The sequence below is a fragment of the Sciurus vulgaris genome (assembly GCF_902686455.1).
Source record: "Sciurus vulgaris genome assembly, chromosome: 1".
NCBI lineage: Eukaryota > Metazoa > Chordata > Mammalia > Rodentia > Sciuridae > Sciurus > Sciurus vulgaris.
The window spans coordinates 78,590,439-78,613,460 of NC_136461.1; the positions used below are offsets into that span (position 1 = coordinate 78,590,439).

The window sequence follows — 23,022 nt, forward strand, 5'->3', positions numbered from 1 at the left end:
TGACCATATTTCTTTGGGTCTATTTCTGGGCTCTCTATTCTGTTCCATTGATCTATTTGTACATTTTTTTGCCAATACTATACTGTAATTTTATAGTAAGTCTTGAAATCATGTAGTGTCAGTCTCCAGATTTATTCTTCTCTTTTACGATTATGTTGAATATTCTGGGTCTTTTGCCTTCCATGTACACTATAGATTCAGCTGACTGATAATGACACAAAGTAAATTGCTAGGATGTTGACTGGGATTATATTGAATCTATGGACCACACTGGGAAGAAATGACATCTTGACAACATTAATGGTCTTCCTATCCAGGAACATGGAACCAGCCTTGCATGACTGGGATAAATCCCACTTAATCATGGTATATAATTCTTTTTAGCCATTGTTGGATTTGATTTGCTAATATTTTTGTCGAGGACTTTTGCCTGTACATTCTTGAGACATGTGGTCATAGTGTTCTTATACTGTCCTTCTTTGTTGGTGGTGCTGGTCTCATAGAATGAATTAAGAACTATTCCTTCTCCTTCTCTCTTCTGGAGGAAATTATAGAGAACTGGTATAATTTCTTCTTTAAATGTTTGGTAGAATTCACTAGTGAGCCATTTCAGGCCTGGTGCTTTCTCTTTGAAACAGTCATTGATTGTTGATTCTATTTCCTTAATAAATATAGGCCTATTCAGATTGTCTATTTCTTCTTGTTTGAGTTCTGGCAGTTGTGTCTTTAAAGGATTGTCCCATTTCATATGGGTTATCAAATTTGTGAGCATAAAGTTGTTCATAGTAATAATTCCTTCTTATCCTTTTAATATCCATGGGTTCTGCAGGCATGTCCCCTCCATTTCTGGTAATAATAATTTGTGTTCTCTCTCTCTCTCTCTCTCTCTCTCTCTCTCTCTCTCTCTCTCTTTTTTTCCTTTGGGTTGAGCACTTATGTAGGATGTGCAAGGCCCTAGATTTGACCCCCAGCACCACACATTAAAAAGTTAATATCTTTTTTTCTAGAAAGAAAAGGAAGGAAAGAAGGAGACTATCATTTTTATTTATCTTTTCAAAGAACCAGTTTTTGGTTTGGTCAATTTTTCTCTGTTAATAACCTGGTTTCAACTTGTTGATTTCTCTTCTAGTTTTTACTATTGCTTTTCTTCTACTTATACTGTATTTAATTTTCTCTTTTATTCCAGTTTCCTAAAGTAGATGCACAGATAATTAATTTTAGACTTTTTAATTTTTAATATCTGTATTCAGTGCTGTAAATGTTATTTTAAGCAGTATTTTTATTGTATCCCACAAATTTTGATTAGTTGTATTTTCATTTTCACTTAATGTATTTTAAATTTTATTTCCCTCAATTAAAATATTTCAATTTTATTTTGAGTTTTTTCTTTGACCCAGATGTTATTTAGAAGCACATTTTTTTTTAATCTACAAATATTGACCTCAAAGTTCTTTCCTCAACCTTGTCCAATTTATTAATGAGCCCATCAAAGGCACTTTTTATTTCTTTACAGTGTTTTTGTTCTCAAGCATTTTTGATCCTGTTTAGATTTCCCATCTCTCAGCTTACCCATCTTTCCTTGCATATTGTCTGCTTTTTCCATTAGATACCTTACATAATAATCATAGCCGTTTTAAATTCATGGTCTAAAAATTTCAACAATCTTGCCGTTTCCAAATCTAGTCCTAATTCTTGTTCTGTCTCTTCAGACTGTGTGGTGGTAGTGGTGTTTTTGTTTGCTTTCTCCATTTTAGTATGCCTTGCAATTTTTTTGTTGAAATCTGGGTAAGAGGATCTATAGTAAGTTGGTCATTAGTGATTTGGTGGTAATATGTCAAAGAAGGAGAAGCATTCTATAGTTCCATGATTAGGTCTCAGTCTTTAAATGAGTCTATGAATCTAGACTATGAATTTTACAAGTGACTTGCAGTTTTTCTCCCTACCTAATATGGGTCAGGATGGCTAGAGGGGACTGAATTTGGATATTCTCCCTGTTTCCAGGTCTGTTTTTCTGAGAAAACTCCAATAGGTTAAGCTCTAGTAAAGCAGTTTCTCTTGAAAAAGGTTTACTAAGACTGGAGTGGCCAAGGGTATTTCAAGATGGCTACTTTTCTTCTCCCCTGACAAAGCATGAGGGAATTTCCCTCAATCTTCACTGTGAGAACATGGTAGAGCTCCAGGCAGTAAAACTCACAAAAAGCATGGGGAGTCCCCTGGAGTTTTTAACTTGAAGACTTGCCCACACTGAGCTTTTAGTCATTCAGTTACAGTTCAGGTTTTCCTTCCTAACTCTGGTTTCTGTGAGGGTTCTGCTCAGGTGAGCTCTGACTCCACATCCACCTGATTTTTTCTCCAATGTTGAAGGTAGTGGTTTGTCCTGTGACCTCACTTCTGTGATAGATCTAAGGAAAGTTGTCAATTTTTCCAGTTCGTTCAGCTTTTTACTTGTTATAAGCTCTTTACCATTTGAGACAGGAAAGCATAAGTGTGTGAGTTATTGAAGAAGAATGGGTAGTGTGATGGTTAATTTGGGGTGTTAACTGGATTGTGGGATGCGTAGATGGCTGATGAAGCTTTGTTTCTGGGTGTGCCTGTAAGGGTGTTTGTTTCCAGAGGAAACTGGCATGTTAGTCAGTGGACTGAGTGAGGAAGATCTGCCCTCAATCAGCACCATACAATCAGCTAAAGACTCAGGTGGGATAAATAGGTAGAAGAAGGGGGAATTATTTTTCTCTTTTTTCCAGAGCAAGATCCATTTTTATCCTGGATCCATTTTTATCCATTTTAACTTTGAACATCAGAATTCCATATTCTTCTGTCTTTGAACTCTGAGACTTGCACCAGCAGCTTCCTGGGACAAAACAGGATTTTAGCTTCGGACTCAGAGTAATGTTGTTTCCTTGGTTCTGACACTTTTAAATTTATTTGGTTTTTGTGGTGTTGAGGATCAAACCCAGAGTCTGCATGTGCTAAGCAAGTGCTTTACCCCTGAGCTATATACCCCCAGCCCCTGGGATTTTGAATTTGGACTGAGTCATGTTACCAGCATTCCAGCATCTTCAACTTGCAGATGGCCTATTTGGGTACATCCATAATCGTGTGAGTCAATACCCCTAATAAATTCCCTCTCACATATCTATATCTATCCTATTGATTCTGGAGAACTCTAAGTAATATAGGTAGTTTGGTTAATTGAGTAATATAGGTAGTTTGAGTTTTAACAAGAAGATGACTTGACTAAAAGTCATTGTATAATAAATTTGGGGTCTTAGGCAGCTCTGTTGAAATATACTAGGGCACTCAACTCTTGACTGGCCTCTCAAGTTACAGGTTAGCTGGTTGCAAGTTGATCATAGATAACCCCCAAGGTGGGAACAACTGGGGTGACTTGGATCTTATCAGAGGGGTTTTCATCCTCCAATAGGGTGTGTGGGTGTGTTTTCCTCCATGCCCATGGGAAAGGACAAAAGTACAAGCAGAAATGTGCAATCATTTCTTTAAGTTTCTGTTTATGTCACATCTGCTATAATCCCATTGACCAAAGCAAATCACATGACTGAACTTCAAATCAAGGGGTGGGACAATTAATTCTACCTCTTGATAGGGAAACAGCAAAGTCACATGGTAAAGGGCAAGGACACAGGAAGGGGTGAAGAATTGGGACTATAAATGCAGTTTATCACACTGGCCCTAGCTCCTCTAGCTGATTATGGGCAAGGTACCTATAAACTGCCATTAAAGAGCTCTTACCTCTTAGCATGGTTGTTTGTGCTAAATGAAATGACCTACATAAAATACTTAGAATAGCACACAACATACATAGATAACTACAGGCCATAGGCACTATGTTGGCTACATTGCAGTAGCAGAACAATGAGCTGGAATGCATGTGATAATTTGGCATTGTAGGCCTGTACCAGGATGGTGTTGATTTGGTTGTGAAAAGACCTGGCCACACTGAGAGGAATAACAGAAGATGAATCTTCAGGAATAGACGTCCACAGGCATGGGTAATTAGACAAGGTTGGTACCATTTATGGAAGTAGTAGAATCAAAAAGGTTGCTAACTTGGGGATGATGACTTAGAGGTCCACTCCATCTAGCTCTCTAACCTAGTCTCTGGGGGTTTCTTGTAAAGGATGGAGAGACAGGAGAGTGTTTAATGGCTTTCTCAGCGTGGCACAAAACAAGGTATTAATAATCATCCAAACCAGAGTTTTCATTTGCAAAACCTCCTGTTTCTTACCATTTCTTTTGTATTAGGGATGATTATTCTAATGAAAACTTTGAAAGAAGACTCCCTGTTAGCCTAGTTTCCAGGAAAGATATTCATTCAGGGCCCTGTGGCTCATTTGACCACAAATGAGTTTCTGCAGTGGAAAGGTGATTATTCATACAATCACAGCAGAACCTGGGGTACAAGGTGCCAGAGGTCAAGGTGGTAGAGGATATATTCCATCTCCTGGCTTCAGTTTTTACATCAACTTTCAGTGGAAAGGGTGTTCACTTGCACTAAAACAATCCCAGCATGCAACCCCAGGGAAGATTCTCATGGCCCATGGGCTTAAGTAATTGCCAGCCAAACAAAACAGCAAATTTTCCATGTAGAATGATTTAGTGCTGTGAAAGTAGGATAAATAATGAAGGCATTTGTTTATGCCTACTTACAACATTCCTTGTAGGCAAAAAAGGGGAAGAAAACATCATTCTAAGCCTGCAAAGGCAGCCAGTGCAGGCTCATCAAAAATATGCATTTGCTTTTGTAGTCAAAAAGTGTGAGTTTGCTCTGCTTCACCTCCTGGCCTGGGCTCCTCTAATATCCATGTAATTTAAATGAAAAAGTCGTTCTAGGGAGTCATCACATTTCAAAGAAGTGACCCTTTTTGGATGTTGAAAGAATCCCAGTGTTTGGGTTCATTTCTGGGTGAGGTGGTGCCATAGAGTTCTTGAGAAGCTATCCAGAGGAAAAGACCTTGGAAAGTCTAAACAGAAGTTGTTTACCTTGTCATTTTGCTTGTTGTGCAAATGGGCTTCAGCTTTGGTGAGAAAACAAGCACATTTCAAGCTCAGTCTAAGTCAAAATTCACCAGTGCTGTCAAACCCTGACAAAAGAGGGTTTTGTTCATTCTTAGAGTGGCTTGACTTCCATCATGAACTTTGTAGCTAAGACATCCCAACCACACCATCTTCCAAACTGACCCCAAGATGGTTAGGCTCAACTTCAAGAGGTAATTGAGTTCAGGTATTTTATTCCCTGTTATTTCTCCAAAGGAGCATTCACCTTTTGCTCCCAGAACTCCTGGTCTTCCTGAGAACAGAACTGCTCAGGCAACCAGGCTGATCAGTCTTGTATTTCAGGTTGCATCCAAACATGGGTTTCCACCCTGTTTCCTGAGCCTCGTATGTCTTTACCCTGTGCTAGAGCCACTACTTTCCGAACATTCCCACAGGCCCATCCTGGGTCAGGTCTGTTGGGAAAAGTCCCATCAGAGTCATTTTCCAGATGATCCAATTAAGAAGACCCCCTTCTCCGTGTCAGGTTCATCCTCTGATTACTGGCACATCTTTGGGGCACAGAGCTTTCTGTACTTCCTCAGCCACTGAACTGAAAATACCCGTTTTCCCTTTTACCTGCCAAATTAGGTTAAAAGAGAGGGTACATGGCACCTGGATCCTAGAAAGGTGTTAAATATCTTTGCTGCTAGAAATGCAACCAGAGAGATTAACACCTAACTCCTGGCTCCAGAGTGGGTGTTAATGTTCCTGCTGCCAGGATATCTTTCATCCAGGGCCTTTCCTCTAGCCAGCATTCAACCAGTGCCAGGACCAGGGAAAGCAAGGCAAACCAGACTGAATTCCAACAGTGACAATCCTCAGTTGGTTAGCACAGGACCAACAATCCCATCTTTTTAATCACTTTTAAAGCACTTTGAAACAGAACAATTCCAAAGATTAAGGATATTAAAAAAAAATTCATGGAAAACATTGCTTTCAATAAAAATACATTTACATAGCATGTCTAATATTCTAAAGCACTTTCAAATAAATATAGCACAAAACTTTTATTGAAGATTTACTTAAAATATATTAATTCTTGCTGTAACCCTGAGAAGCAGATACTGTTATTCTCATATAACATAAGACTTAACAGACTCAGAAAGGATTGATAGTGGACACCTGTCATGCTGTGTTCTATCTACAAATGCCTTGACCTTAATCTAGCTCTCTACTGGATTGCTGGATCACAACAGTAATATGACAACTCTAGGGACAAGTGCTATTTTACAGACCAAATTAAGGACTGTTGACCAAGAAACAAAAAGTAGTAGAAGACTGAGATTGAGCCCAAGATCAACTAAGGTCTAGACTATATACTTCCTACAGGGCCATAGTACCTACGATCATCCTACAGCAGGGCACTTTTCCCAAGGTTTCATTCAGTTATTCATTCTTGCAGACAGTACGGATTTTCTGAAGTCTTACTGTGTGACAAGCACTGTGGTGGGTGTGAATATTTTTAAAAATAAAGAATCAGTCATAGAGCTAGCCTTCTGGTTGTTTACAAGCAGTAGAGGAGATAAGGCTGGTATAAAAGCAACTCTAAACTAGGTAGGAAGAGTGAGCACTGCCATTTCAAAAGTATAGGTGATGGTAAGTAAAGTTTGAACTAGGTCAAGATTCATCACCCACAAGGAAAATAAATGCTTGTCTGAGTGTGTAGAGGGGACCTAGTTACTATGCTGATCTCTAAACCTCAGCATCCCACTGAAAACCCATAAAGATTTCTGAATCTACAAAAATCCAAGGTATTTGACTGCAGAGAAAAAACTTGGAAATAGAGTTTTGATCAAATCAGTTATACCATAAATAACCAGATAGTAGATGAAGGACAGTTTCTTACTAAAAAATTTCTAACTAAAAAATGGAAGTGATATGACAGAATTATTACCATTGCAATTCTCAATAAAATACTGGACTTAAAAGCTATGATAATTAACTTTTGCCAATATCACAAAAGAGAGTTACACCTTATGTTCCTCCTGATAAGGAACACAATACCATCTATAAAGAAATCTTGCAAAAGTCCAAACCTGAACTTAAATGAGATTTTAGATTTAACTACTGGTATACAAGAAACACAGGAGACAAAGGAATTTGTTAAATGTTACCAGTAAGATGCAATAATTAATGTTCAGTATGTAGGAAACTCTACGGGACAAATGAATGAGTTTCTATACCAAGTAAATTACATGGTGTGGGGTGCAGTGGGAAGAGGAACCCGTGGATTAAGAAACTCAAGAAAGACACAACCCAATGCAATAGAGGAAACATCTTTGAATCTTTACTCAAACAAACCAGAGGGTACACAAGCACTTTAAGGCCTTGGACATAATCTACATTTAAACATCCTGTCAACATCTGCCTATTTAGAAGCATCTATTATAGGGCCATTAAAAACTTCAACAAACCAAAATCTGCTTTTCTGCCATGTCTTGGATTTAGAATATGGAGCGTGGGGAGAAGTTTGGAAGAAATCATATCTTTCTCATGATTTTTTAAAACATTGTATGCAGGGCTGGGGAGATAGCTCAGCTGGTAGAGTGCTTGCCTTGCAAGCACAAGGCCTTGAGTTCGATCCCCAGTACCGCAAAAAAAAAAAAAAAAAAAAAAAAAAACACTGTATGCAAACTTTCAAATTATAATTGCATATTTATAATTTCTAATACACTAATGTCGTGGTTTAGATGTTGAATGTCCCCCGTAAAAGCTCATGTGGTGAAATCATGGTCCCCAATGAAGCAAAGCCCATGATTGGATCATGGGGGTTCTGAAATTATCAGTGGATTGATCCATCAAATTGATTGATAAATGAACTACTGGAAGTCAGGACCTAGTTGGAAGAAGTAAGTCACTAGGGGTGTGCCTTAAAAGCATTTATTTAGTCCCTAGCCCTTTCTTCTCTGTATGTTTGCTTCCTAGCTGCCAAGAGCTGAGAAGTTTTCATCCTCTGCCATGATGTTCTATCACCTCAGGCCCAAAGAGATGAAGTTGGTCAACCATGGACTGAATCTTCTGAAACCATAAGCCAAAATAAACTTCCCCTCCTCTAAGTGGTTCTTGTTGGATATCTTGTTCACAGTGATGAAGAGCTGACTAATGCAGCTAATAAAAGTAAGAGCCATTTTCTACAAAACATTTAAAACAGCCATACGTTATGTGCTTCAGGAATATAGGGAAGTCATTTTTAATTATTTTATAGTGAAAATTCCTTTATAAAGTAGGGAGTTTAACTTTGGGTTTGCCTACGGTTTAGAATCTTACATATTGAATTCGCTGCAAGTAGAGCAAGCAAATCCTCAAAACCAACTCTATACACATCTTACCCACCTGTTATCCACAGTAGGAAGCCAGAGGACACTTGCTATCACTCCTAATTCCTGCAAATATATCCTTGAAGCATCTGACTTGGAAACCTTCTAGTCTCATCAATTTGCCCAGTGGCTCTGATATAGGCTAAGTCTTTTAGAGAGTTCCCACAAGTTGGAATGAAGCGCCCCAGCTAACAGTAAGTGCTCACAGGGCAATAGAACTGTAGAGCTTTGCTATAATGCACTTGGCATCCTTGAGCACTCAAGGGGGTAACCTTAATGAGCACAAAATATTCATCTCTAATAAGAACATGCTGTCATAATCACCCTCCATGTGATAAATATCCTAGAGGTTTTCTCTTTGTTAGGTTAATGCTTTTCCACAAGATAATTTAACCAATTCTCTAAAAAATAATCACACGTTATCAGGCCCCAATATAGTAATATGGTGTTGGTTTTTTTTTTTTTTTTAATGTTTTGAATCTTGCCTTAAACAAATTTCATCCAAATAAATGCTCTCTTTTTTAGCTGGCACCAAAGCTTGTGTTGTTCATTGTAATCAAGCTCCCAGTTGGCTAACTCCTCATCTAACAGTATGTCTTCTGATTTCATTTGAGCAAAATTTATCATCCACAAGCAAAGACAGAAAATGTGTGAACGTCTAAAGCTTATGTAAATTAAGAGGCCATGCACGCTGGTCCTAAAAATAGTAGATAATTATAGGCATTTCTTCCCCATACAATAATTATAGGCCTCCTGTCATCTTTTCTATTCTGTATAAGGTCACAGTAGTATTATACAAAATTTACAGTATATTACAAGTTAAAAACACAATAATTAGCAACTGTGCATCTTCAGCAGCAGTGATGAATGTTCACAGTAAAAGTTTAGAAAAAAAAGAGCATTATTTGTTTTATGTGGACAGTACACACTTAAATTTAATCATCAACTCCTGCTACCCAATAGGCAATATTCTCTCACTATTATAATGCTATTTGCCAAGTTCATAGTACACCCTTGGGCTGAATTCATCCTTAACGAAGAGACAGGAAGCCAAATCGCTCATCGTCATCTCAACCAGGTGCACCATATTATTTTAAATTTAATAATTCTGCTGAACATATTGAATGATAATGAGCAAGCTTAGAGAAAGTACCAAGGATTATTTTGACCATTATGAACAACATCTGATTCAGGGGGAAAAAATCCTCTCACTAAATAATGTGGGTAGTTCAGAGGTTTGCTTGGTAGGGTTGGTTTTGTTTGTTTGTTTGTTTGTTTGTTTTCCCTGCAACCCTTTCCCCTACTTCCCCATGCTTATTTATATCATTCATTAGGGCGGGGGAGCTATGAGTATTGTATTTCAGTGGAAAAAAAATATAATTTAACAAAAAACAGGGTTTATCCTCAGCTCTTAATTATCCACACTAATGGGAACAAAGAGGCACAGATAATACAAAATGACAGGACAGAAGTGTAATTTCTATTTTGCTTAAGGAAAAAGTCAGAGAACTATACACTCTTATTTCATCTTTCCCAATTCTGTCATGCTGTCAGTAGTGGTTTGGGAAGGAGAAGAGTTAGCAAGAATGGAACAAGTAAAGGTTGTAGAGGCCCAGAGTCCTGAATTCCCTATTATAAAACCCATTCATGGTTGCCTGGATCACCTGGTTTGCCCAGCTATTCCATATCTCTAGCTATGAAGGCTCCTTTCTCTATTTGCCATGCTGGAGTCTAAGGTGATCACTGTATACAGGAATGCTCACCCCTAGGACTATGCCCACTCAAAAGTAATTCCAACCCCAAAGACCACTATTCAAGGGAAAACTAGAAACTAATCCAGAGCAACCATGTGGCTTTGTGTTTAAAACTGACTGATTAGGAGTGGCCATTTTACTCCTGATCAGAATAGTATGTATAGAGATTAAGAAGTTGTGCATTAAAAGAACATATAAGTAGGATACATAACCATTGCTTGATTAAATATTCCCTAGCCATTGAGAGTCACTGTGGTAACTGATGAGACTTCAATCCATATAGAGCTATAACCTGGGGATTTTATTTATAGCAGTGTCAAATTCCCATCATCAGGAAGGTGATCTAATTCTTGTGCTGGTTAGTCCTTAAGAATAATGCAGAATATGCCTTCTGGTTAAGAGCACACATTTTGGTATCAGATAAGGCAATAACACAGAGATCTCTCTCTTCATCCAGGTCCTCTGTTCTGAGATTCCAACAATCTTGTCCAAGTGTCTGGTTGATATTTCACCCCTGAATGTCTTTTAGACCCTACAAACACAACAGAATCCTCTCTCTTCCTCCATAAACTTGCTTAAGAGGTTTATAAGTGATACTACCACAAGGTAGTCATCCTTGACATTCTTTTCCATAAACCTTGAAATCCAATTCATTGAGAGAGAAGATCTTTCCCTACATGCACTCTTCTCTTCTGCTTTCTCAAGTGTCTCCATTTCCACCCAGTGAACCACACCAGGAAAGATGATCCCACAACTTTGGGAGTAGAGTTTATAACTTAAGCTAAGTCATTCAAAGCATCCATCTTTCTAGCCTTAATAACCAGTTCAGAAATAAGTCAGAAGGCTTTAGTTGGTCAATCACAGTGAAACTTGAGACATTTGCTGGGAATTCTTGAACAAAGGTGTACAGCAAGAAGCATGCAGCCTGGGGCTGCTAGCAGCCACCTTGGAAGCATGAAAAAGCATATATATGGTGCACACCTGTAATCCCAGTGGCTCAGGAGGCTGAGACAGAAGGATCATAAGTTCAAAGTCAGTCTCACCAACTTAGTGAGGCCCTGTCTTGGAAAAAAAAAAAGGCTGGGAATATGACTCAGTGATTAAGTGTCCCTGAATTCAATCCCTGCTAAAAAGATAAAGCATATGTGGCAGAAAGTAGAACAGAGTCAATCAGAAACCAGGACCCAGAGATGTCATGGAGCTCTGCCTCAAGTCAGTCCTATCTCTATTTCTTGCAGTTAAACAAGCCAGCAAGTTCCTCGTTTTAAAGTCGGTTTCTATTACTTACAATAGAAAATATTCCAATAAATAGGTGTACCTATCAGCTATCTCTGGAATCTGTTCACTTCTATCTCTTCCACCACTTTGGTCAAACTCATTAATTCCTTCCTGGACTATTGCAACAGTCTAATCAATCTTCCCGCTTTCTTAGCTGTCCCTTTCCACATTCTCTACAAGTTGTCAGCCTGATCTTATAAAAAAATAAATTAAGTATGATTAAATTACTTCCTAGCCTAAAGTTCTTTAGTGACTTCTATTGATATTAGGATAAAGTTCATAGCCCAAAAAAGCCTCTCAGCTTTATGTGATTTTGTCCCTTCCCTTCCTTCTTCATCCTCATCTTGTGCCAGTCCACCTTGATCTTTAAATTCTACACACAATTGCTTTGTGCAGTAGCCCAAAGACATGTCATGCTCTTTTCTGCCTTTAGTATTTTGTGCATCCTGTACCATCTGCCTAGAACACCCTCTCCCCAAACCAATGACCACATACCCCCACATCCTTTGCCTGCTCCACTCCGTGGATCACAATGGTATTCTTCACAGAAGTCTCCAATTTTATGTCCCCCTGTCACAGGCTCCCACTCTCCTCTGTATCTCCTTCACAGTAGCCTCGAATTTCTAATGATGTATTTAAAATCATCTGCTCTCCCCACATCTCTCTTCTTCACTCCCTACCCCAGCACAAATCTAAAACATAGCAGGCACCCAATTAATGGATAACCACTGAGCCAAATCCCCAACCCATTTTTTTGTTTTGTTTTGTTTTGTGATGGTCTTCCTAAGTTGCTTAGAACCTCACTAAATTGCTGAGGCTGGCTTTGAACTTGCAATCTTCCTGCCTCAGTCCCCTGAGTTGCTGGGGTTACAGGTATGCAACACCCCACTCAACTCTAAATTTTTAACCTTAGGAAAGCTACTTAACCTTCTCAAACTTTTATTTCTTCATCTTAAAAAAATGTAAATGGTAATATTCACTTCACAGGGCTGTTTGAGGATTTCTAACATGTTAGTCAATGTTCTCTAGAGAAACAGAACTAATGGTGGGGAGAGAAAGGGGTAAATTATGGGAAAGGGCTCATGAGATTGTGGAGGCCAAGAAGTTTCATGATCTGCCATCTGAAAACTGGAGCCCAAGAAAACCAGGAGTGTAAGTCAGTCATTCAGTCTGAAGTCATTCAGGCTTCAGACTGAGATCCAAGCCCAAAGACCTAAAACCACGGGAGCTAATGGTTTAAGTCCTGGTCTGAGTCCTAAAGCCCAACAGTCAGAATTTTCAATGTCTCAGGGCAAGAGAAAATGGATATTTTAACTCAGAGAAGTCAAATTCATCCTTCCACTGCTTTTGTGTTTCATTCAGGCCCTCAATAGATGCACGATGCCCACCTGTGTCATTAAGGGTGATCTTCTTTACTCAGTCTACTGATTCATATGCTTGGCTCTTCCAGAAACACTTCCACAGACACACCTAGAAATGTTTTGCCAGATATCTGAGCAACTTCCAGTCATGCTGACACATAAAATTTACCATTTTATCTACTAAATAGAATATCCAAAATCCGGGGTCTCCCCATGTCTCAGGAGGCAAAAAACAAAATGAAACAAAACAAAAAATCCCTAGCTATCTAGATGCTTTATAAAATCTAAACCTCCAATAAAACTGAAGTGAGAAGATGAATTTCCACTGAAAAAAATCCCAAGAAAAACTGCGCCTTTCAAAACAGCTGGAAGAATTTATAAACAAAATACTGTAGGAGAAACTATTTGGAAAACAAACCATCATGCTTGATCTTCTAAATAAATGACAGGAATGATTAGTCCCTGTTCTCAGTGATGTCACCTCAAGAACAAGGGGTGTGGGGTGCAGCTCAGTGGTAGAGTGCTTGCCTACATACATGAGGTCCTAGGTCCTTCCCAGCTCTGCAAAAACAAAACTGAACTTCAGCTCTGGAGAACTCTCCACAGTTTTAAAGTCACCAACAAATATACCTCTCCATATACATGGATCCTCTCCATGTATCCAACTATATGACTAATTTCTTACCTCGAAGTGGGACCTGCATTAAGACATTTATCTACATTCTCTTGTTTCATTTAATCCTCAGATTCTAAGTAGTTCTTATCACTTACATTTTATAGATGAGAAAAAAAGACCTAGGTTTTCTGAGTTCAACATTCAAGCTCTTCGAAGCATTTTCCAATTGGGGTTAGGTCTTTTTTTAAAAAAACAAACACTCTTTTACTAATCAAAGAGATGATCCTAGTTAAACCAACATTTAAAATATTTGTATGTGAAATGTCTGTGATAAAAATAATTGAACACAATAATGAAAAGAAGCAGCTAAGAGATTTGATCATTCAGGGCTGGGATTGTGGCTCAGTGGTAGAGCACTTGCCTAGCATGCTAAGGTACTGGGTTCAATCTATTCTCAGCACCACAAACAAATAAATACATAAAGGTTCCTCAACAACTAATAAAATTTTTTTTAAAAGAGAGTTGCTCTTTGGACTGAGCTTGTTTACTTTCATAGCTAATTCCTGTTCAAAGTGATAATGGAATTTTTATTCTACTTCTTTTTTTTTTTGCGGTGCTGGGGTATTCTACTTCTTCATAAACCTGAGCACAGGTGACATTGTTCATGATGCAATACACCACTAATTTTCCATCTTTCAATTTTCTTATTATTGTCCTTTCCTCTCCATTCCACCCCTGATGTGTTTGATATCTGTAAGAGTTGCAGTCTTGAGTTTTTCTGCCATCAACTGTAGTTTCTACAAACTTCTCTCCCAGAGTAGGAAAAAACTGTCTTGTTTCCAGAATGCTCTCAGTTTTTATGGTGAGGCACTTTTTCAAAAGTGGTAGTTAACACAACTTGGTTTGACCACTACACCAGCACCTCTCCCCCGCACCCCCCCCCCTTTTTTTTTTTTTTTTTTTTTTTTGCAGTTAGTTATACCCTGATTCTTTCATGTATTCATCAAAATTTTGCTATTCACCAGGTGCCAAATACCTTTGGGCTGCTGAATGGTGGCCATGGTGGGTGTGGACTTCTGGGCACAGCTAGCAGAGCTGGGTAGGGCATCGGAACATATTGTGATTAGATTTTTTTGTTTGTTTAACATCCACACCAGATTGTAAATTCCTTGTGGGCAGGTACCTTGTACTCCCATTTTCAGGAGCCCAGATTAATACCTGCTAAATATTCATTGTTTGTTGTTCGATATATATATATTTTTTTTGGCAGAAAGGTGAATGAAGGCATGCTTTGATCTGATAGAGCAATCAAATGAGAATTCAGTTTTTGAAATAAAACAATATGCAAGTTAAACTAATCCTCTAGAAAGCTTTAGTTTTCTCTGTGGCCCACTTGGTACTTAAATATTAGAATTGCTCATGGATAGGTTGACAGTCTATTAAAGAATTTGTCTTTAGTGCTGAAAGACCCGCTTTTCCTCAAGTTCTAAATGCTTGTTTGGCTTCTGCAGAACATCCTCTGCTGAGCCACAAGTTCCTCATTTGTATTAGAAGTGAGAGCTAAGTTCTAAAGTCAACTTAGATGGAACAAATGCGTTCTTTTGACTTAATGATATAACATTTTATCAGTCACATAAAAAATGAAATATATGTGTTCATTTGCTATTTGAGGAGCTGTTTCAACGTGTATGCAGGAACTATGTCAGCTGCTAACTGGTGATCCTTTTTTGACACCCTTTCCCAAGAGCATTGCATAGATAAACATACTCTATTTGAACAAGACCAGTGACAGCAAAATTGCTTGCTTGTCTCTAAAGAGACTCTAATAATGTGCACCAAGGGAGAGGCCCATGGTCTGACAGAATTTTTTTTTTCCCCAGTGTAAACCATAAAATCCATTTCAATCGCCAGAATAAAGCAGTTTAAAGTGCATCCCTAGTTAATTACATTCAAAGAGTAATAATAAAATCAACTATTAAATTTTAGAACTTCCTCTTTAAAGTATTAAATATTTGGCAACTGCATCGCAGTTAAATTTCTCTCAGAACAATGCCTTCTCTTGCTCAGGCCAGCTAATAAGAAGTATATATGCACACTCTTTCAGTGTGCTAGAGACTGTATTTTTTCTGTGAAGAAATATTTCAAATAAACCCTTTGTTTTTGCCAGATGTCTGCAGCCTATTAAATAACCAAGAGAGCAATAGGTACACTCACTCACGAGGACATAGCTGAGTCGAGAATCCTCTATCGTAATTGACAAAACATGACCAAAGAAATGTAAAATCCAAACCAAAGGTCATTTGAACCCTAATCCCATGTTTGGGGACTTGACTCAGCAGGTTTCAAGATTGAGGTATTATCTGGCCTTTAAAACTCCACCCTTGATAATGTCACTCCACACCAATGGGAAAGGCACTGGCTGCTCACTGAAGCATAGGCTGTACTAGTCCAGGATGAAAAAACTGGGTTCTGCAGAAATTACTCAGGAGGCAGTAACATTGGCCCCTGGCACAAGGCTTGATTAGGTAGCTGAAAATCTACTCTCTTTGGTAACTTCATTCCCGGAAATAAGAAGGATTAAGCTGCGCAGTGGAGGAGAATTCAGAATGTGATCTTCCAAGGCTAAAAGCAGTGACTGCCAACATGTATTTACCCAGTGGAATTTGTTTTGCCCCAATTTTCCGTTTGAAAAGCTGACTGTCTCCATGAATAGAGACCAAGGACTCCTTCCTAAAGAGGCACTAGAACATGTAGGTCTCAATGAAGCCAGCCTACTGGCTTTTCAGGATCCCTGAGGAGAAGGGAAAACTTGCACCTGTCTTCAAAGATACAACTTCAATTTGGGGGACACTTTGCTGGTCAGCTTTCAGAAATAATTACATCTATAAAGTCAGTGGACTGTGGACCAGACAATAGGCTGAACTTACATCACAAGAAAGCCCACTTGGAAATATCTGGCAAATAGCAAACAGAAGCCTCCCAATCAAAGGTACATAGAAATGATAACATAATAGGATCTTCACAGCAGCTGTGTATCTTTGCAGTGCCTCTTCAGAGCCAGATGCAAATGAATATCAGAGCACTCCTGTGAGAGGAACAGACCAGAGACAGAAGTGCACAGGTACCCACTGCCTCCTCCTGGGCACTGGCCATGGGGTAGAGGACATTTCTAGAGGCAGATAGTTTAAGTGGATGGCTTTTTTACATTTCACTTTGGCCCACATGTTTAAGCCATTTAAAAAAGACTCATAGTTATCACTATGTTCTTCTTATATAAAAAAATAACTGAGATAAAGCTATATCTAGGACTATATCTTGAAAAAAGAGAGAAGGGAATTTGCCTTAAGTGGTATCGGACTAAATTCTCAATTAAATATCTGTTAAGAGCCAGTAGATGCCTGGTATAAAGGTATAAAGAAGAAAAAGGTATACATGGTCCTACTTTTCAGGAACATGATCATCTAGTCATGTCCACAAATAAATGCTCTTCATTTGTGCCAGGTACTGTTTTTAAAAAGCTAGATATAAAGAAGAGATTGGCACTTTGATTTAGGAACTTGTAGAAGACTTCACTGAGGAGAAGGCATGTAAATTGACCTTGAAAGGACACACAAATGTTTACCAGGTGGACATAAGATTGCACAGCGAGTATTCCAGGAAGAAACAACTTAGGCAAGATACAGTTTAAAAGATCTCAGGTGTCATAGACCTAGAACTAATTCAATATGGCTGGAGGAAGTCTAAGGATGCAGGATACCAATATGAACCTGCACCCACGGGCTTTTGTGGGAAGTCTGAAGGAGTTGGCTCAAGGGTATTGATTTCCAAGCTGCTATAGTTTAGATATGAAGTGTCCCCCAAAACCTAGTGTGAGACAATGCAAGAATTTTCAGAAGTTAAATGATTGGGTTATGAGAGGTGTAACACAATCTGTGGATTAATCCACTGATATGGATTAACTGGGTAGTAATCGTAGGCAGGTATTGTGTGGTTGGAGGAAGTATGTCACTAGGGGTGTGCCTTAAGGGTTTATACTTTGTCTCTGGAGAACAGAGCTCTCCCTCTGCTTCCTGGTTGCCATGTCCTGAGCTGCTTCCCTCCATTGCATCCTTCTGCCATGATGTTCTGCCTCTCTTGGGTCCAGAACTATGGAATCCACCTACTGTGGAATGCACCTCTGAAACCACGAGCCAAAATCAACTTTTCCTCCTTGAAGTTGTTCTCTTTGAATCTTTAGGTCATGGCAACACAAAGCTGACTAAAACACAAGCTAAATTGTTTGGACTTAATCCTAACAGTAACAAAAAGGCACAGAGGACTTTAATAGATCAGACCTGAGCTTTAGGAAGATCATTAGGATTCCAGCCTACTGGTGAATGGATTGCAGGGGCCAAACTTGGAGACAGAGACTAACTAGGAAGCTATTTGTTTATTCATCCATGCATTTTTTAGTCCTCTGAGGGTGACCTTGCAGAGGGAATAGTTGAATGATTATTGTGGTGAAGAGAACTAAGGTGAGAGAGCATTAGAAGTCTCGGAGCGTCTTTCATGAGCAGTTGGTGGTGAAAAGTGGGGTAGGTTTGGGTGGTTACAGTTCTCTTTCTATACTCTGTTGACATCAAGAGGCAAGTTCTTCCCTGTCCCCATCCTCATGTAACAAAACTTGTTCTCAAGAAATGTCTAAGGTTTACTAGGTTACTCCTCCAGAAGCATCTGCCTTGAATCAGTAACCAGAAGTCTTGAGCTACTAGAAGGAAGCCCTGATGGTAGATTCCCAGGAACTGAATGAAAAGGGACTTTTTATTAGGATCTCCTCCATGTCAAAGGGCACCTGCTTCACCTCACAGAACAACCCTGGATTCCAGGCAAAACCACGAATGTATAGATGGATTTTGGTGCCCCTCACTCCCTGGAACCAATCTCCCAGGTTCCAGACATCCTCTCGTGCCCAGTATGCAAGTATGTGCACACATAGTAGTCATGTCTTGTCCTTGTCTCCCCATTTTTTTTCTATCATAAAATTAAATACTTATTCCCAAAAAGGATAATATACTTTATGAAGGTAATTCCAGGAATCTTTCAGTTGTCTCCTTATAGAGCCAGATCCATGCCAGGGTTTTCTGAGTGGTCAAACTGCCTTCTTGGAGTGAAATGATCTCAGGATTGAAAGATTTTCCTGTGAACCGATTCGCTTTCCCTCTTCACCAGAATCGCTCCTTTCTTTCTTCTTAACAGTCTCTCAGCTCCTTCCCAGATCAAGTCCCTTTGTTCAACACTACTTCAACTCTACTCTAGACACTGGCATTTACTTCTTCAGAAATTGCTTTCTAAAAAAAAAATTTGGGGGGCGGGCTGGCTCAGTGACACATGCCTATAATCCCAGCAACTCGGGAGCTTAAGGCAGGAGGTTCACAAGTTTGAGGCCAACCTCAGCAACTTGACAAGACCCTGTCTCAAAATGTTTTTAAAAAGTGGGGGACAGGGATGCTTAATGGTAAAGTGCCCTGAATACAATCCCTAGTACCCCCCAAATGCTCTTTTTAAAAAATATTTTTTAGTTGTAGATGGACATGATAACTTTATTTATTTATTTTTATGTGGTGCTGAGGATCGAACCCAGGACCTCACATGTGCTAGACAAGCACTCTACCACTGAACTGCAACCCCAGCCCCCAAAACACTCTTATTTGTTTTCTTTTTATTTATTTTAATATTTTTTATTTTCCCTCTTGTCAGCATGTTCTGCTTCTGCCTATCCATAGACTCTCTCCATTTCATCTACACAGTTGATTTAATCACCTGTACCTGGAATCCCCTCAAGGAGATTGAGATATATATATATATATATATATATATATATATATATATATCTCAAACATCTCTCATCAAGACACTCTCAATATCCAAACATGAAATCTCAACCCCTCACAAAGCAGGTCACAAAGCAGGTTACTACAAAAGTCATGAGGACCTGACTTTCCAAGGAGCAGGCCAGGCCACACTTCACAGACAAGTTACACACGTGTTTTGTGTTTCTACCACAGACCACACTCTGTGAAGGTTCAGGTTTGGGGAAAAGGATGGTGAGCAAGACAAAGCCCCCAGAGAATGGGCTGTGGCTTCTGACTTCAGGTGTCTCATCGGTGTCAGAAAGATAAGGAAAGCCAATCACCAACCCAAAACACTGCTGGAATGTTCTTGGTGGGACAGGTCATCCAGGGGGGCCTCAGGGAAAAGGTAGGACCTGAAACAGGTCTTACAAAAAAGAAGTTTTTAGGCTTGGGCAAGAGCATAAAGGAGAGACAAGTGTGGTGAAAACAGCAAAGCTGGCTAGCCTGGAATCAAAAGGAGGGCAGCAGGAGACAAGACTGAATAAATGGTACAGATATAGCAACTTTGATGGCCTTCAGGGTAGAGGATTAGTATAACAAGGAACCCACCTATGATCCTAATTAGAAAATGAGGAAAGTTTTTTATAAAGAACATTAATTTTATGACATCTAATTACAGGAGAAAGAAATAAAGGCATAAAGGGGGAGGAAACGGGGGTATGAAAGATGGACTGAAAGAGACATCATTGCCCTATGCACACGTATGATTACGCGAATGGTGTGAATCTACTTCATGTACAACCATGGAAATGAAAGGTTGTACCCCATTTGTGTACAATGAATCAAAATGCAGTCTGTAAAAATAAAAAAAGAAAAAGAAAAAAAAGAAAAGGAAAGAAATAAAGGCAAGGATTCTAGTTAGGAGACTATTAAAGTAATTCAGGAGTTGTCCAGATAATTCAGAACAGAGACTAGAGAGAGGAAGGGGCACACCCTAGAGACAGTGTGGAAGAAAGATTCAAATGTCTACTTCACATTACGTCACATCCTATATTTCATTTCTGGGGTAATCTCTCCATCACTAGTAAGCTAGAAATAACTTGTTAAGAGGGATAATTATTTCAATGTAGAAAACCAAAGCAGATTAATTCACATTCTCCAAGTGAAGAATTTGGGGAATATTTTTTCTGATTATTTTGGGAAAAAATTCTTAAATCTCTCCCTTTTTACACTTTTACATGTATGCATGTATATATGTGGCTCTAAGGATTAAATCCAGGACCTTGCATATGCTAAGTAACGACTTCCATGGAGTTACATCCCCAGATCCCTTTCTACCACCTTAAATGTAACCCAGATTTTCACGGAATTGAGGTAAAAATGGAACTTTTTTTTTTTTTTTTAAACAATGCTAGGGATTAAATCCAGGATGTGAAGCATGCTAGGCAAGTGCTCTACCACTGAGTTACATCCCCAGCCTGAAAATGGAGTATTTTGACACTTAAATATAGTTACATAGCTCAGCATTCACAACACTTACTCTGTAAAGTTAATGTCAGTATTACATGAGTCAGTAGTTATTCCCATTTTACAAGCACTGGAACTCAGAGAAGTTAAGCTACTTCCTGAGATCACTAATTTAGTAAGAGATAGAATGAAATTTGAATTCAGTTCTTCTAACTTCAAAGTCCACACTCTTTACCCCACATCACTGAATTTTCTGTTCAACACAGTAAAGCAGAGGTTTGTTCTCTTTAAAGAACCAGAATTAAAGGATCAGAATTTTAGGTGTTTGTTCTCTTTAACAGATCAGAATTTTAAGATATAGGCTGATGAGTCTTGACATTTCCTTAATGTCACAAGTTAAGTCTTTATTCAAGAGAGAACAACTTGCGATTTTCTTCCATTGGTGGGCTAGACAGATAATAAAAATGATAGCAAAGGTTATTAAAATTTATATGGAGAGTAGCACAGATTGGAATAACTACAAAGTGAATTCTTTAAGCTGCAATAGAAAGGTGGTGAAATAGCACAATATGAAAGAAAACTTCTTTAGCTTCAGATGCCTAAATATGCCATCAAAAGACTGCTCAATTCTCAAATGCCAGTATTTTCTGACTCCTCTAGAACCTATTCTTAATGTAAAATATCAAAGTCAGCGGGATAGTAGGTGTCCCAAAATGTCTTAATTCAGAGAATTAGTGTTAACTGAGTCTGATTAGCTCCATTTATCTCTAATTAATTACCTTTATCTAATTAGACACTTTGTTTCCAGTAGACATGGAGTCAAGTAGACTAGATTATTAGTGTAGTCATTGTGCCTTTACAAAATCCTGAAATTAATGAAACGTGCAAAAGAATCTGCAGTTCTAATTGCACAGGTGTTGCCTTATGGCAAAGCTTTATCATCTGATTACACCAAGGGGTTATTAGTGACTTTTTATATAGAGGATGAGCCCATGAAATGTACCTTAGCAACAGCTCATTAGTTTAGGGTTGTTACTGTATTATTTATTACATTCAGCCTTCCCCATTATCTAGATTGATTCATGGACCTATATATTTCTCCTTCCTCTGTGCAGAAAAAATAAAATAAAATAAAATAAAATAAACCATCATTATGAAGCATCCAGATACAATGTGGAAAAATGCAAAATGTGTTCATCAGCTACAATTTGACTCTTTAAGACAAAAAGCTCTAAAGTTAGATGAGATCAGAATCCAATTTATGGTTATTTTCTATGGAGAAAGAACCAATTTAAAATTACTGAGTGTGGAATGATTCATATATGTGATCAAAAAAAAAACCGTGGCTGTCCTAATGCCTTCACCTAACAAAACTGGCATACTAAGGTACGTGGAAGAAAAAAGCAAAATATTTTTACACTAAAATACATTTGTATTTATTTATTTTCTCCATGTATCTTTCCAAAGTAGATTGACAACACATAATCTCCATGTATGTTCACTCACAATATTTATAAAAATCCATCTGTTTTACTTTTTGCTTTTTTTCTCTCTTAAGAATAGATTTGTTGCCAGATGGGGGAAACTAACAAATTATATAATCTAGCTTAGCTGAAGATGCAAGATTTCAATGCCTGCTTATAAAAATGAAAAGTGCTTTTTCATGCAAGGTTAGGTGTTTGCAAAAGACTAAAATATCTCAACCTTTATATTTTTTATTTTTTCCTCATAACTATTTGAAGAACTGTTTTTCACAATCATAGAGTAATTAAACAGCTAGAAGCAAATCCAGCCACAATCCTGATCTACCACACAAACATGTTTATTGACAACACAGTAATTCCTTTAAATAATTTGTCAACATAAATATGTCAAATGGGTTTTAAAATCATTTCTCTCTCTGTTCACCAACCAAAAAAATTCCTCAACTGCTATGAGCCATATATTGCTGTTCACTTATTGCTGACTCTAAACTAGCGAAATGATATCGGGTAACTGTTATATAGAGCATGACAACTAATTTGAGGGGTAATAATGAATATTTAATGATCTTCCTTTCAAGCATGAACATATAACTTTTCATATGTGCCTTACCAAAATTATAACCATTAATCTAAAAATTATTGTTGCAACTGAAATAATAGCCAAGAATTATAGATTATAGCCAAGTCAGAGCATTGCATAAATATTCTGTATGAACACAAACACAGGAGCACATAGGAAGCTTCAGCCTCCTATTTTCATTCAATCTCAGTCCTCTCTTTGCAATGAATGGAAGTTGTGTGATTAGTAGAGAAGAGATTTGAAGCCAGATATAAAAAGGTTATCATTTTTATCAATAAA

The 23,022-nt window shown here is 38.3% G+C and overlaps 1 pseudogene across 1 annotated transcript; it reads right to left on the reverse strand.

The window, feature by feature from the left end:
- Positions 1-13,673: 13,673 nt before the first annotated feature.
- Positions 13,674-14,617, reverse strand: LOC306659755 (fatty acid-binding protein 5-like; annotated as a pseudogene). The gene has a single exon. The product of its transcript is annotated as a fatty acid-binding protein 5-like (transcript).
- Between the last annotated feature and the right edge of the window lie 8,405 nt (positions 14,618-23,022).